We start from the raw sequence: 16383 nt of genomic DNA, 5'->3' as shown, positions 1-16383 counted from the left end.
GGGAAGGGCACGCATCTGTCTAGGAACACGCAAAAGTGAAGCCTGATCCATTATGTGAAGGGTGCACCGTAGCATCTCTGCTGCCTAGTATTGCTAAACCTGAGTGGTCTTGGAGGAGGCCTGTGCCATCCTCTCCAGTTTCATGGCTAGTCATGGTGGGCATGCTGCTTGTGTGCCCAGGTAATCTCCTGAGTGGTGTGAGTGAGGCTTCTCAGGAAGGTTCACAAGCGAGTCATGTATCTGACGGGCGTGTATGACCCTCAGCAACCAACACTTTCTGATCTCTTAAGCCACCATAAGCACAGGAAACCAGTGCCACAAGGGCATCAGCAGTGCAGAGAGGTACAGCATGGGCATCAGCAGTGCATCCTCCGTAGTGCCGAAAGGTGCAGCAGGGCAATCTTCCTTAGTGCTAAGAGGTACAGCATGGGCAGCAGGGCAAGCTTCCTTAGTGCCAAGAGGTACAGCATGGGCAGCCACGCTCGCTTCCTTAGCGCCAAGAGTAACAGCATGGGCAGCAGGGCAAGCGGCCTTAGTGCCAAGGGGTACAGCATAGCCAGCAGTGCAAGCTTCCTTAGTGCCAAGAGTAACAGCATGGGCAGCAGTGTGAGCTTCCTTATCCTTAGTTCCAAGAGGTACAGCATGGGCATCAGCAGTGCAAGCTTCCTTAGTGTCCAGAGGTACAGCATAGGAAGCAGTGCAAGCTTCCTTAGCGCCAAGAGTAACACCATGGGCAGCAGGGCAAGCTTCCTTAGTGCCAAGAGGTACAGCATGGGCATCAGCAGTGCAAGCTTCCTTAGTGCCAAGAGTCACAGCATGGACATCAGCAGTGCAAGCTTCCTTGTGCCAAGAGGTACAGCATGGGCACCATCAGTGAAAGCTTCTTTAGAGCCAAGATGTACAACATGGGCAGAAGTGCAAGCTTCCTTAGTGCCAAGAGGTACAGCATGGGCAGCAGTGCAAGCATCCTTGGTACCAAAAGGTACAGCATGGGCAGCAGCAGTGCATGTTTCTTTAGTGCCAAAAGGTACAGCATGGGCAGCAGTGCAAGCATCCTTAGTGCCAAGAGGTACAGCATGGGCAGCAAGCTTCCTTAGTGCCAAAAGGTACAACATGGGCATCAGCAGTGCAAGTTTCTTTAGTGCCAAGAGGTACAGCATGGGCAGCAGTGCAAGCGTCCTTAGTGCCAAGGGGTACAGCATGGGCATCAGCACTGCAAGCTTCTTTAGTGCCAAGAGGTACAGCATGGGCAACAGTGCAAGCTTCCTTAGTGCCAAGAGGTATAGCAAGGGCATCATCAGTGAAAGCTTCTTTAGAGCCAAGAGGTACAACATGGGCAGAAGTGCAAGCTTCCTTAGTGCCAATAGGTACAGCATGGGCAACAGTGCAAGCTTCCTTAGTGCCGAGAGATATAGCACAGTCAGCAGTGAAAGCTTCCTTAGTGCCAAGAGGTACTACATGAGTAGCAGTAGAATGTGACTCTAAACCCACACACCACAAGAGCGCAGACAACAACAGTGCAAGGTTGCCACCACTAAAGTGTAAGTTACAGTGCTGCAAGCCTCTGTTAATGAGTAGGCACAGCTGGGAAGTAGAACAGAAGTACTAATGCAAGATTCAAGTAGCAGGTACGGCACAGGCAGTGGTATTAGATGCTTAATCACACACATAGCTTGTGCAGTAGCAGTGCAAGATGCACATGCAACAGCTATTGCACAGGTACCTGTAGAGGAAGCTGACCTCACAGAAAATATACAGCCTGTGTAGCAGCGCTGCAGGATTTACACGCACTATGAATAAATAGCACAGTCGGCTGTGGTGCAATCTTCCCTTGCATAGAATAAATGTAATTGTGCATCAGTAGTGCAAGATTCACACACACCAAGGATAGTACATACCACAGATCTGCAAGCTTTCCTTGAATACAACAGGGGCAGCAGTAATGCACACCTTCTGCACAACCACATATCTGTATGGCATAGACATCAATAGTGCAAGATACCCCAGCCGCCACTAAAACAGATTTAGTTCTAGAAGCAGAGCAAGCTTATGTGGCACAACAGGTGTACACTATTTAGCAGCAGTGCAAGATTCAGCCACACCCTATAAAGCAAAGGCACTGGAAGTGCACACTTTTTAGGGTACAGCATGTTCAGTGCAGTGCAAGATTAATATGCACCTGGTATAGCACAGTTAGCTGTAGTGCAGTATTCCCTAGTGCACAAGAGGGATAGCATGGGCAGCAGTAACACATTGACAGACCCTGTTGGTTGGGGAGGCCACAGGACCCATGGCGGCAACTGGACCTCTGTTGTGAGGTAGTTTGCCTCTGATGTTCCGGAGTCTGTCCTGCCATGGGCCAAGTCCTCCACCCTCAGCGCTTGACTCTGTGGTCAGAAGTGGAGTCAGGCAAGGTTGCGTCCTGGCACCATTTATTTTTAATTTATATCTAAACGGTTTGGGGGAGGCTCTCTTAAACGATAACCATGACTTTCCCCATGTGGCGGGACGACCTATCTCAGCCCTCCTATATGCAGATGATGCAGTGCTGATGTCCCGCACCCAAGTAGGAACTCAGAGGGTATTGGATAGTTTTACTAAATTTATGAGTGAGTTAGGCCTAAGAGTCAATTCTTCCAAGACTTTTATCATGCGTTGCGTACCGGCATCAACAAATCTAAAGATATGTTTGTGTCAGGACAAAAGATTGGGGTCACCAAGACATTTTCATATTTGGGCATCCTTTTTGCCCACAATGACTCCTGGTCACAGGCTGCGTCTGCGAAAAAATTGGCATTACTGCGTACAACATCTGCCCTCAGAGCCTTTGCAAAAAAACTAGGTAAAAGACCAGCCTAGGAGCTTATCAAAATATACAAAGCAAAATGTGCCTCAGCGGCAGTTTATGGGACTGGGGTTTGGGGGACAGTTGACTTGCTTCCTATTCAAAGAGTAGAAAACTCTTTTATTAAATATATTTTATCTGTCCCGAACGGCACTTCTGCATGTATCTGTCACGCAGAACTGGGCCTCTCCTTTATTTCAGATCTAATAAAACTCGAGCCTGTGCTGTTATGGCACAGACTCTGGACAAAGGAAGAGACCAAATTAAACAGAGACATCATTCTGGATGTTTTGAAACTGGATGGGGCCCTGAGGATTCCATGGATAAGCCATGTTTGAAAGTTTCTACAAGATCTTGATTACCTAGAGTACTTCACTAATCCCAGCGCCATCAGGGAAATAACTAGGAAGGAACTAAAAGCAAAGGGCTTGTCTCTACTAGACACTGTTAGACTATCACCTGAAATTACAAAACCTTCTGTCCTGCACAACCAGCTGATTTTAATTACTTTTAATATTCAACCCTACCTCACCTTGGTCCCGAGCGAATACAACAGGTTCCTTTTAACTCTATTCCGCTTGGGAGTTTTCCATAGACTTGTCACTTTTCCCAAAGCGAATGACTGGTCTCAAGACCTACAGTTGTGCCCCTGCGACAATATCTCCAAGCAAACTACGATTCATGTTATTCTTCTCTGCAAATTCTACTCTAATGCCAGGAGAATGAGCATAGTCCCCATGCAAAAACGGTTTGGGCTTCGTCAATGTCGACCTTGCCCTTTGGCACTACAACAACTAGACAATGTATAAACTGTTTTTATGATGGTTGCTTTTTTGAAAAAGGTTTTGTGCCAAAGAAAACAATTGTTTCTTCTTTAAATGTTTTTAATTCCAGTAAAGCTTGTCAAGTTTAATAATGCTTTATCTTTTTACTGAATCTCAATTAATTTGTCCAAATGAGCTTTTATATGAATTTTTATATATATGAAATGCTGCTACTGTGCTTTTTATGATTGTTTGCTTACAATCGAATAAAGCTTTTCTTGATTGATTGACTGACTCTGTGGTAGTGATGGTGAGCAGTCACAGGTTCTCAGGGAGGTAGTGTGTGGTGTTCAAGCTCAGGATTCAACATTCACACAGCACTGCAGTGACTGAATATCCAACCCAGTGTTTGACTTTCAAGAAAGACAAGTACTTTAATGCAAATCAGAGCGGAATAAAGCTGTGCCTCTTATCTCGTCAGTCCTCCTAATTTAGATGCCCCAGCTTGAGTTAGGATAATAGCGTGATTTTGGCTCAAGTGCAGATCACCCCCCATCAATATGCATGCACCCAGTCTTTCACGACTCAGTTCACTCGGTTCTTACTGTTTGGTTTGCGTCATTGTCACTGCTCGTAGTGAAACAGTCCTATTCGGCAGTCGTCTGGCTTCCTCTCGGCGTGTACGATTCTTCCTGCTTCGGGGAGGAGGTGTGCTAACTGGAAGCTGTGTCTGGAGTCTCGTCACTGGCTGTTGGTACCTGACTGGCAGAGGCAATTTGTTCTGCACATTTCTTGTGTTCATTGGTGGCAGTCAGGCAGACAGGAACAGTGATCCCCATGGAAGGCTTGATCACAGCATCAAACAGGTGGGCCCTGTGCGAACAGGCTTGCAAGGGTCATGCAGCCAACCTTCCTCCTGTGGTGTGGCATTGCACCGGCAGAACTTCCAGTGGTGTGGCTACACAGACTGAGCTGCTAAGCAACACGGCCACTTACAGGCCAATCTAGAAAATGCAATTGCGTACAGACTGATATTTATCTAGGCACCACAGCCATGCACAGGCCAATCTTTGAGGCAACAAAACCACGCACAAGCTGGACAATTTGTGCATCACAGGCAAATCTTGAACTCTGCTCACATCCCTGACAAGGCTTTGGCGATGTAGAGTCAAGTTCTCACAGTTGCTGCTAGGAAGGAACTGCCGTGGGGAGACAGCGGCTGCTCCATTGGAGCGCTGACCCCACCCACAAACCTGTTTTATTTTAATCCCCAGGACCCACCCCCTGGACTCTGATGAATATTAGGGACGGACCCAGGGGATGGCGCTGTTGTTGGGGGTAGTAGTGGGCACTCCCTTCACTGCTCATGATGGTTTGGCTGGCCAAACCCTCATGTGCAGTGGAGCTATCCTGCCCCAGCTGCGTTGCTGGGGTTGAAAGGAGCAGGCACACACTCCCAGTCTGCCTGGGAGTGCAAGTTGCTGGCACTCAGGCAAATCCCAACGCTGCTTTCATGCAGTGTCGGAATTGACCCCAGTTCCTTCTTGTAGCCTCTGCCCAGAAGAAGAGTGCAATGCCGCAGGCTGCGGCATTGTTCAGTTAATTAAATTTTTTTTTTAAGTCCCCTTCACCTTGCAAAACAATCTGCTGTCCCACCCTTCACCCCTACCATTTACAAAATGATAGTGCAGGGAGGCGAGTCAGCAACTCTTTGCTCTGCAAAAATCCTAGTTGAAATTCTAAAGCAGTATGTGTCCTCTTCCTTCACCTCAGCATCTAGAGCTCCTCCCTCCAGCTTCAAGAATGTCAGTAATGCACTTCCACTGTCTGGGAAAACAACCTCCCCTCCATCTTGTGTGACACCAGGTCTGCGTATCTAAAATGGATCCCATAGGCCTCCATTGCTCTAGCTCGCTCACAGACACCGTGCATTATGTAAGTCAAGTATGAGTTTACGTTTTGTGGGAGTCTATGACCTACCATCACTTTGTATTGTATCTATGGAGAATTGAGTTCTCTGGTGTAGAAGTCTGGGGTTTAAATGAATATTATAGATATGTTTCATTCCTTCCTGAAGTAGTGCATTATGGTGATTGCATTTCTTTGGACCTACAGATCTAGTTTTTTCCAGATTGAGTGCTTGCTAATTACCAGGTCTAACTATTTCAGTGAAATACTATCCGCACTCTGACTGTAGCATAGCCATGTCTGAATGGAGATTTTGTTAGGAGTTTTGCATTTACATAATAAAGTTATGTTCGAGGCATATGAGCTGCAGATCGTACACTGTGCGTAGATCGCCATCTGGTGTTGGGCTCGGATGCTTGCACTTTGTCTTGGAAGAAGTCTTTTGTAGTCATGAGATAGGTGACTCCTCCCTTGGACGATAGTGCGCATGGGCATCGACTCCATCCTCAGATTATTTTTTTCCGTCATTGGGTTTGGATTTAACTTTTGCGGTTCGACACCTTATTTTCCAAACCATTTTGACGCGCAAACTATCTACGGTATTGTCTTCGATTGCGTGATCTTCGATACGCATCTCAACTACTCGATTCCAGTCGTCGACGTGGGCCGCTGGGCCTATCGACTCTGTTCGGGCCTACAGCTCATGGAAAGGACTCAATTAAAAAAATGACCCCAGTGGGGAGCGAAATTCCCACACAGTGACCATCACAAGGTCTGAAACCTTTGTGTCTCGCCTGAGCACGACGAGAACAATTACCAGACCTGCGCCTCTTTTCGATCCAAGAAACCCATCCGTGATCGCTGGGCCCGACGACACATCTTGGTGCAGAGAGCAGCTCCAGCACCAGTGGATATCTTCGACGAAGGCCCCGATGTCTCAGAGGAAGAGTCTGAGGATTTGGAAATCGTGTCCGACTCAGACGACGACATCTCTCCTGGTCAACGAGTGAGTACAACTGCCCCTACCCCAACCCCACCCAAAAAAAGAAGGCCCTTGTCAAGACTTCGACTGCTGGCCCAGTCGCGACTGAAAAAAAGCTTCAGAAGCCCTACCCCTGGCTCCGAAGATAAAGGACAAGCCTTCCGGCAGCTCGGGACCGAGCAGACCACATATCAGTGTCCCGCAGGCGCCTTTGTCACCAAAGACGGGAGAGCAAACTCTCAAAAAGAAGTCTGCACCAACCACCTCGACACCGAAAGACAAACCATCAGATCCGAAGCCAAAGCCCTCGGAACCGAAAAAGATTTCCGTCTCCATAGCCAAGCCAAAGGACTCCAAACCACCTCCTAAGGCCTCGGAGCAGAAATCCAAAACCTGCTCGGACCCGAAGAAGTCTGCGCCGAAAGCGGTTACCGAAGAGGGAGAACTTTTTCGACCGGATCCTGTCGATCCCAGGCAGAAAAAACTCCATTTAGACCCCAAAACAGGACATGTGGCTGCTGTTCCACACAAGAAGAGGAAGCTGGACACACCAGACACTCCTGCAGTGCCTGTAAAGAAAAAAGACTGTGTTACTCCACCTATAAGACCCTCTTCTCCTGTTCTTCCTCCGGAGCCTGTTATTCTTCCTAAACCTGTCTCTCCTCCACAACTTCCACCACATTTATCACCACCACAGCAGGATGATGATTTTGGGGGTGGGGAGGCAACAATGACCCTTTCACTGACCCTTTCACTGACCCTGTTGATGACACGGACACACCACACGACGATTGGGACGATTATAATGACCCAATAGATCGCCCAGACCTCCCTGGACCCCAGCCATATCCAACAAAACCATCTTCCCCAGATGATATTGGCTTTGGTCAGCTTGTTAATAGAGCTGTTGTCCACCGTGGTGTTCACAGGCATTCAGACCCTGCAGATGAGGATTTCCTTCAAGACACCTTCGAACAGTCACAGAAGACTGTCCAAATACTGCCAATGCTAAAAGGGGTCATTAAACATGCCCCTTACATATTCAAAGACCCAGTGAGATCTAGAATTCTCAATCCCAGGATTGACAAGAAATATAAACCTGCCCCCGATGATCCCATCTACATCAAAGGGCAGCTACCCTTAGACTCACTAGTGGTAACTAATGCTAGGTAACGCGCCAACTCTCAAACCTCCGGTGACGCACCACCTCCAGATAAAGAATCTAAGTTGTTAGATGTCTCTGACAAGAGAGTTGCTGCCCAAGCAGCCAATCACTGGCACATAGCCAACACCCAAGCATTACTTGCTAGGTATGATAGGGCTCATTATGACCGACTAGAGACCCTATTACAACATTTACCTGAGCAGTACAAAACCCAGGCAAATTACTTAATTCAAGAGGGCAAATTAATAACCAATTCCTCAATCAAGTGTGCCCTTGATGCAGCTGACACAGCCTCTAGGTGTATTAACACTAGTGTGCTACTCAGACGACATGCCTGGCTACGCATTTCAGGCTTTAAACAGGAGGTACAGTCAACTATTCTCAACCAGCCGTTCAATCAGCAACAACTTTTTGGACCGGCTGTAGACACCACTGTAGAGAACATGAAAAAGGACACAGAGACTGCTAAATCCATGGGAGCATTACAGTCTCCATCCACACGTGGTTCCTTTCGTCGCTCCCTTTATAGAGCAGCATCCAAAAACCTTGGAACAGAGACCGCCTCCTCTTCCTACAAAAACACCAGGCAAACATCGCCTAAGCAAGGATATTTTAGAGACGGATAAAGGGAAAATAACAAAGGGAGAGGCCGAGGTAAAAACACCTGCACCTCCCCCACTAATAAACAGTGACTTCCCTCCAGACCATTCCACTCCGGTCGGGGGAAGGCTTTCACAGTTCCTACCTATCTGGGACTCCATCACAACAGACAAGTGGATAAGACAAATTATCCAGTATGGTTACTGCCTGGAACTTACAGCAACCCCACCCACCATACCACCCAAACGGCGCCCAATGTCCACAGAACACCTTACAGTCTTAAAACAAGAGGTTCTCTCACTGCTTCAAAAGCACGCAATAGAACCATTTCCCTTACAGCATCAAGGAACAGGGGTTTACTCACTGTATTTCCTAATCCCCAAGAAGGACGGGACTCTAAGACCAATACTCAACGTCAGACCCTTCAATCTCTATATACAGTCAGATCATTTTCATATGATCACTCTCCAACAGGTCCTCCCACTGCTGCAACAAGGCAACTTCCTTGCCACATTAGATCTCAAGGACGCCTACTTCCACATTCCCATACATCCTTCTCACAGGAAGTATCTAAGGTTCATAGTGGACGGACAACACTATCAGTTCAAAGTCCTTCCACTCGGGGTGACCACCGCACCCAGAGTGTTCACAAAATGCCTTGCGGTGCTTACAGCACACTTGAGAAGACCACAAATCCATGTCTTTCCCTATCTCAACAACTTGCTAATAAAAGCCAAGTCATTCAGCCAGTGTGTTCATCACACTCATCAAACCATCCAGCTGCTACACGACTTGGGATTCACAGTACACTACACCAAGTCACATCTTCAGCCCTCTCATATACATCAGTATATAGGGGCCACAGTAGACCCCTCCAGAGCTCTGGCATATCCCAGTCCAGCCAGGATAGCCAGTATGCAAACACTAATCACCAAATTTCAACCACAGCACTCCCTCCCAGCAAGGGTCTTCATGCAACTCATAGGAATGATGGTCTCTTGCATCTTTATCGTACCTCATGTAAGACTTCAGATGCGCCCCATACAGTAATGTCTAGCACATCAGTGGAACCAGGCTCAGGAACATCTTACAGATCTGGTGTTGGTGGACAGCCGCACACATCACCCTCTGCAGTGGTGGAACACACGAAACCTATCCAAAGGGCGGCCGTTCCTCAAACCGGTTCCACAGATAGTGCTAACAGCAGACGCATCACTCACCGGCTGGGGAGCCCATCTCCTAAAACATACAATTCAGGGCAAATGGACAACTCAACAGAAAGTGCTCCATATCAATCACCTAGAATTACTAGCAATATTTCTAGCATTAAAATCATTCCAAGTACATCTACAGAACAAGACTGTCCTAGTCCGGACGGACAACATGACAGCCATGTATTACATATAGAAACAAGGAGGCACACATTCTTTGCAGCTGTTCCAGCTCACACAAAACATTTGGAGATGGGCCATCGCACAAAACATACACCTGCTTGCACAACATCCTCCAGGAGTTCACAATCAGATTGCGGATCTGCTAAGTCGGCAGACACAGCAGATACATAAATGGGAACTTCATCCCCAAGTTCTTCAACCATTTTTCCAACTGTGGGGTCAACCAGACATAGATCTGTCCGCCACACACGCAAATGTAAACTGCCCAACCTTCGCCGCCAGGTTTCCACACTCGTTGTCCAAAGGCAATACAATATGGATGAACTGGTCAGGCAGATTTGCGTACGCTTTTCTGCCACTCCCTCTGATTACCCTAGTAGTACGCAAGCTCAGACAACAGTCTCTCAATATGATCCTAGTTGCTTCCACATGGGCACGCCAACCGTGGTTCACAACACTGCTGGAACTCTCAGTAATTCCACACCAAAAACTACGCCTCGCCCCAACATTGCTAACGCAAAACCATGGAGAGATAAGGCACCCTGATCCAGGTCAACTGAATCTAGCAATCTGGCTCCTGAAGTCCGAGAGCTCAGCGCAGGACCGTATGAACATCATTAAAGAAGCCAGACGCCCTACTACTAGAGCTTGCTATGCTGCAAAATGGAAAAGATTTGTCATCTACTGCAAAAACAATAAGATTGATCCGCTGGATGCTTCCATCCAGGACATCATTTGCTACTTGCTGCACTTGCAAAGATGAAATCTAGCATATTCATCCATACGATTACATCTAGCAGCACTTGCTGCTTATTTACAAAATAGACAATTCCCAGATTGCCACCTTCTCCGGTGTGGAATTTAAATATTGTTCTTACCAGGCTCATGGGTCCCCCATTTGAACCTCTACATAAATGTGAACTTCAGCTCCTCACGTGGACAGTAGCTTTCCTTGTCGCAATTACCTATCTCAGGTGAGTAAGTGAGATCCAGGCTTTAACCATACAAGAACCATTCTTACAAATACATCGTAATGAAGTGGTTCTCAGAACAAATCCAAAATTCCTTCCCAAAGTCATCTCTGCTTTTCATCTTAACCAATCAGTTGAGTTACCGGTGTTTTTTCAAAACCCAGACTCCGTACCTGAGAGAGCTCTTCACACACTAGACGTCAAAAGAGCACTACTTTATTACATTGACAGGACTTAACCATTTTGAAAAACAAAACAACTGTTTGTAGCCTTCTCCCCACCTCATACAGGTAACCCCATCTCCAAAGCTGGGATCGCGAGGTAGATAGTAAAATGCATTCAAATATGCTACCAAAAGGCTAAACGCACATTAACAATTCCCCCTAGAGCGCATTCAACACGCAAACTAGGGGCCTCCATGGCATTCTTAGGGAACATCCCCTTAGATGACATATGTAAAGCAGCAACATGGTCTACACCACACACCTTCACCAAACACTGTTGTGTTGAGGTACAGGCTAAGCAACAGGCTTCTGTAGGCCAAGCTGTTCTTAAAACACTTTTTCAAACTACTGCAACAGATACAGGTGACCACCGCTAGGGGAGACACCGCTGTACAGTCTATGCACAGTGTACGATCTGCAGCTCATATGCCTCGAACGGTAAATGCTACTTACCAGTATGCATCTGTTCTTGGCATGTAGAGCTGCAGAGTTGTACACACCCACCCACCTCCCCGGGACCTGTATCTGTTCCAGTGTTATCTTAAGTAGATACATTCCCATGGACATCTCTTCTATTTCTTACTGACGCCATCATTTCCCATCATGGCGAAAAACAATCTGAGGATGGAGTCGATGCCCATGCGCACTATCGTCCAAGGGAGGAGTCACCTATCTCGTGACTACAAAAGACTTCTTCTAAGACAACAACAAGGTGCAAGCATCCGAGCCCAACACCAGATGGCGATCTATGCACAGTGTACGGATCTGCAGCTCTACATGCCAAGAACAGATGCATACTGGTAGGTAGCATTTACCTTTTGGATCATCTAGTGTAATGCACTCGTCTAATAATATAATGTCTGCAAAACCGAAATCACTGTAATTCCCAAGAGATTGGGTGCCTAAAGAGTTACAGTAACAATCAGTCTTGGAAGAAGGAGCTAGATGACGGACACTTAGAGTACTCTCGCCCACCTCACAATAATCCTGAGGAATACAAAATTTTCCAGCTATCGCAACAAGAATTTTAGCTTCTATTAAGAACATGGAGGCGAGGATTATGCTTTCTCAATTATTTTACTACTCAACAGCAGCCAATGAGAAAAAAGTAAAACATTACACAAAAATGACATTACCCATGAGGCTTTGAACCACGCCTCCTTCAACAACCAATAGTAACAGAGGTTAGCATACAAAATAATGAGGCACCATCTTGGCTTCCTCTTTCTTTGCAAAACCCGTCTTTAAGCATCTGAAAAAACAAACAACAATCCTGGCTTTCAACGGAGAGCAGTAACAGTAAATCCAGCTCTCAACGGAGAGCACAACCCAAGATTCCTGGATACGACAGCAATCCTCCAACGACGAGGAGATCCATAATATAGATCATCGAAACATTAATTCTGTTTGGAATCAGTTCCTGAAACAGAAAACAAGTTTGAAAATAGGGAACCAAAACGGTTTGATATCTTAGGGTGGGAAACAACATTGCATACGTAATTATCTTACAACATGAGAGTTGACATCTTACCTGTCCCAATGGGTGGGATAATCCTCGCCTCCGTGTCCTAATAGAATCTAAAAGTCTTGTCGCGATAGCTGGACAATTTTGTATTCTATGGCAGGACCGGAGGCTCAGATTATGCTGGTTCAAAGCTCACCAACAACAACTGAAGAAACATGCGTAATAGGTTTATAGTCAAACACTTTAAACATTGAGTCTGAAGACCAATCTGCAGCTTTCAAAATGTCTTCCAAACGAGACCCCAAAATATATGCCTTAGAGGCCATAGCGCCTCTGGCGGAATGCGCACCATAAACAGAAATGTCAACACCTGCTTCAGACATAACCCATCTGAACCAACGCGCCAAGGTGGCCGCTGAAACTGGACGGAAAGGCAATTGTATTGCTAACAGCAGATGACCCAAGGGGTCTGTTCTATGAGGTAATGTGCGTTCCTCATATACCTTTAAACATTTTAAAACACATAATTTGTCATTGTGAAGAAAGGCAGGATACTCAACCGAACATGCCGTGGTCTTATTCCTCCTAGAGATGGTGAAAGACACACCCTGTGGAGAGAACATCCTCCCAGTCAAATCTAAAGCGTGCACATCAGAAACTCTCCTACAGGAGATTAAACACAGTAACATAGCAAGTTTAGCAGACAATTCTTTTAACAATAAGTCTTTGTTATCTGGCCAATATTCTACTGTAGAAACATCCCATAAAGTAGTGTACCTGGGATGAGGCGGACTAGCCACTCTGATACCTTTCAGTAACTTACACACAAGGGGATGCATCCCCACCGGCTTACCATCGATGTGATTGTGTCCAGCCGAGAGAGCTGACCTAAAATTGTTAACAGACCTGTAAGCAAGACATGATTCAGCACATTCAGATAAAATTTTTAATACTTCCTTCACATCTGATCCGACGGGATCCACCTGTCGTTGAAGGCACCAACCCACCCATCGCTTCCATGAAGCAGAATATCGTTTGCGGGTGGATGGAGCCCAAGCTTGGTGTATAAACTTGGCAGCCGCCGATGAAAGGCCCTCAATTATTTTGTGTCTCCTGAGATCGTCCAAACCATGAGGGATAACTGGTTCTGCAGGCCTAGAGGATGACTGGATCCCTCTGGGTCCTGGAGAAACAACGGGAACACAGGTAGCTGAAAAGGTAGGTCCACTGATAACTCCAATAGTGTCGGAAACCACGACTGAGTCTTCCACAATGGTGTGACCAAGACTACGGACGTCTCCTGTCGACGGACCTGGGCCGCCACCCTCGGAATCAGAGCGAAGGGGGGAAAAGCATAGTTCCTCTGAGACCCCCAATGTTGAAGGAACGTGTCTGTTCCCATCGCCATTGGGTCTGTCCTCCAGCTGAAGAATCGTGGGAGGTAAGCATAGAGGCAAAGAGGTCTATCCTGCATGGACCTCGCATATTCATGATGTCTACAAAAAGCGATGGATGGAGTCTCCAATCGCTGAAGTCCCTCAGGAACATGGAGTTCCAATCCGCTATCTGATTGAGCTTGCCAGGCAGGTATTCTGCTATCACACTGATCTTCTGATCCAGCCAAAAATGCCAAAAGTCCCTCACAATGTTGGCCAACAGCCGGGATTTCGTCCCTCATAGGCAATTGATGTACCGCACCTCTGAAACATTGTCCATCCTGAGACGGATGCAGCAATTACTCTTCAGAGGGGAGATCGATTTTATGGCAAAGGAGCCCGCTAACAGCTCCAGACAATTTATGTGCAACTTTAACTCGTCAGCAGACCATCGTCCGCCGGTGGCAAAGTCTCCACATCTTGCACCCCAGCCCCAAAGGCTGGCATCGGACTCTATGATGATGTCCAGAGAGGCGCCGAAAATGGCCCTGCCATTCCACGCTTCCATGTGTTCTAACCACCAAAGAAGCTTCTCCAGAGCCTCTGGAGACAAGGGAATCAGGTGGTCGTACGAATACCCTTTTTGAAGGTAATAGATCTTGAATCGCTGTAAAGCCCTGTAGTGAAGGGGACCTGGGAAGATGGCCTGAATAGATGAGGCCAGAAGGCCTACAATCCTCGCTAAGACTCAACGAGATCAGCTGCTTCGACAGAGTGGAGCGGATCTCTCTCTTTATTGATTTGATCTTGGTCATGGGCAGGAGTAACTGGGCGGTGACTGCATTGATCTGAAACCCCAGGAAGTCCATCTGTTGACTTTGGGTGGTCATCGATTTCTTGAGATGTATCACAAACCCTAACTCCTGTAACAGGGAGGTTGCAGAAGGTTCCGGTCCTGTGCCAGAAGTAACATGTCGTCGAGATAGACGATCATGCGAACTCCCATCTCTCGCAGACGAGTGACCACCGGCTTTAACAGTTTGGTAAAAACCCAAGGGGCTGATGACAGGCCAAAAGGGAGGGAATGGTACTGATACCATTGCTTTTTCCAGGAGAATTGGAGAAACTTCTGATGGGAGGGGCAAATGGGAACCGTGAGGTAGTCATCCTTTAGGTCCAGCCGCACCATCCAGTCGTTCTCCAAGAGAAGATCTCTCAACAGATGGATGTCCTCCATCTTGAAGTGCCTGTATACCACAAAGGGGTTGAACTCCCTGAGTTTTAAAACTAATCTCCTTTCTTTTGTACCAGGAAAACGTTGCTGCAAAACCCGCCAGGAATGAAGGGTCCTATGGCAATAGCTTGCTTGGCCAAAAGCTCCTAAAGCTCAGAGTCGATACAACTTGCTCTTGTAGGGAAAAAAGAGTGGAAGAGGAGGGGCCACCTGGCAAGGGGAGTCTATTAACTCTATCTGGTAACCCTGAACCATGTGGATGACCCACTTATCCGTGATTAGCTGTGTCCAATTCATCACAAAATGCAACACTCTGCCCTCAAGGGGGATCATTGGAAAGATAGGCGGACATACCTGATGATTTGGCATCGAAATTCTTGTAACCCCTGTTGATGCCTCTGTTGAAATGGCCACAGAAGCCATGGGACCTGGAGGGGTAGAAACTCGCCTGTTCTGGCTCCTGGGTATACCCTCTGCACCGTGGGGCGAATCCTCGCTGGGGACTTGGATTGGTATAGTGGCTGGCCGAGCGTCCCCTGCCGTGACCGGCCCTGCCAGATACTGGGTGAAAAACCCTTTTGAGCGATGACTGTGACTTGTCCAAGGATGCAAAAGTGCTGACGAATTTCGCTATGTCCTTGACAAAACGTTCCCCAAAAAGCTGCCCCTCCGCCAAAGGGCCTGGTTCGGCCGAGGCCAACTCTACAAGTTGCGGGTCGATGCGCAAAAGGACGGACTTACGCCTTTCGGACGAGAGGGTGCAATTGGTGTTGCCAAGGAGACAAATCGCCCTCTGGGTCGACCCCGCCAGAACCTCCGGATAAATAGCAGCTCCGGTCTCTTGTGCCTGAAGGGCCAATTCAAGGATTTTAGCCTGCAACATCTAACAACTTATCCTGGCATGCCCTAAGGGCGCGATCTATGACCTTCTTTGGATTCTTCTTATACTTCTTAAAAAAAGTGTTCATAGATGAATTAATATCCGGGGTAATGGCCACCTTGTGAGTCAGATCAGGGCAGGGACATTCGGATTTAAGGAGGGCTCTAACTTCTTTATTGAAGCTCTTGCTCAAGTGTGTTTGCATATATAATCCGCCACTGCCGGGGCGGGAGCCCAATCTGAGGAGCGGGGATGAACGATGTCCGAAGGGTCAAAAGAGATTGGGAAAGGTTGGACGGGCGGGGAAGAGTGTTTGTGCTTCTTGGCGCGTTTGCGGTGTCGGAATTCCTGTGATGAATCAGTGTCCATGTCAGTAGCAGTAGTGGGAGGGATAGAGAAGGTACGGGCAGGAGAAGAGTTGGCGGGAATGTCACCATGGGCCTGTTCTTTGGAACTGCGCAATTTTGAATAAACCTGGACGTGAGGCCAGGGAAGCCCAGCCGTCTCGGGGTCGGAAAGGGGTGCGGGCGTCTGAATATCCGAAGGAGCAGGGTGATTATCAACTAACTGTTCCA

Source organism: Triturus cristatus, chromosome 1_1, assembly GCF_964204655.1.
Source record: "Triturus cristatus chromosome 1_1, aTriCri1.1, whole genome shotgun sequence".
NCBI lineage: Eukaryota > Metazoa > Chordata > Amphibia > Caudata > Salamandridae > Triturus > Triturus cristatus.
The sequence above is the reverse complement of the archived record's forward strand: the minus strand, read 5'-3'. Positions refer to the sequence as shown.